Source organism: Octopus bimaculoides, chromosome 2, assembly GCF_001194135.2.
Source record: "Octopus bimaculoides isolate UCB-OBI-ISO-001 chromosome 2, ASM119413v2, whole genome shotgun sequence".
Classification (NCBI taxonomy): Eukaryota; Metazoa; Mollusca; class Cephalopoda; order Octopoda; family Octopodidae; genus Octopus; species Octopus bimaculoides.
In genome coordinates, this window is record NC_068982.1 from 90692964 (window position 1) to 90694358 (window position 1395).

Here is a 1395-nt window from a genome sequence, read left to right on the forward strand (position 1 = left end):
GTGTGTGTGTGTGTGCGTGTATCAACAGTATTAGACGACATATATCATATTCGCCACAGTTGATCTGCCGCTGCCTCTCTGCTACATAATATTGCACATGTATTTGCATATATCAATGTGTGTATGTGGAAGATGTGCTTAGTATATGAAATAAGCGTTCGTGTCACTCGCTCGTTCTGTGTGATCGTATATATATACGCCTTGATTTCTATCGCCAGTGATGTGTGAACGTCAGTGACAACTTAGTAATTGCATCGCCTGCGAACTTGCTTGGCATCTTGTCAGCTTCTACTTGAATATAAGTAGAACTGTAGCGACTGGCCGCCGTAGTTGCAAGTAAAAGCCATCGAACTGTTTGTAAAGAAAACATTAATGCATGATGTAAAATTCGACTAAAAGTACCACAAAAACACATTGAGAGTGGACAATGTGTACGGATGGGTGAGAGGAAAGATGTTCATTAGCAGAAAATGAAAGAAATGTCTTAGCATTATTACTGCTGCTTCTATGTTCGTCGTTTTTCATATTGTCATGTTGTTGTGATATAGTGTTGCTGGTGTTACTGGGGCTGATAGTTAGGTTGTTGGGCTTACGAAAACTATGATTTTCATTAACTCATACATTCATATGCTTGCAAGTTCATATGATTGTGTGTATATAATGTGCATAATATATAATGTACTTTTATATGTGTGCATGCATATGTATGTATGTATATACATATGTACAGGAGTGTGAATATCTATATATATATGTGTATACATGCATGAGTATGTGTGCACGTGCATATATGAATATGTGTATATATATATATTTATACACGTAATTTTGTATATACATGCGTGCAGTTGTGTAAATTATATATTCATACAAGCGCACGTGTGCATGCATATATATATATATATATATATATATATATATTCACACACACACACACACACACACACACACACACACACACACACATGCAGATATATTTTCACACATATACAAGTATACGTATTACGTTTATGGATATTACGGGTGCATGCATTTATATGTGTGTTTACACACAAACACAGGCATGTATTAACTTGTATATGTTTATACATACATGTATGCAACACATAGATGTATCGATATATATGCATATTCACGAATATATCTAGTGTATTTATACGTATATGCATGCAAACATATACAGGTTAGTATACGTGCAAATAAATAAATATATATATATATATATACGTGTGTGTGTATATATACGTTTATATATTTGTGTGTATATATGCCTATATATATACATATAAATGTATATATACATATATATATATATATGTATATATATATACGTATATATATATATATATATATATATGTATATATATATATGTATATATATATATTTATATGTAT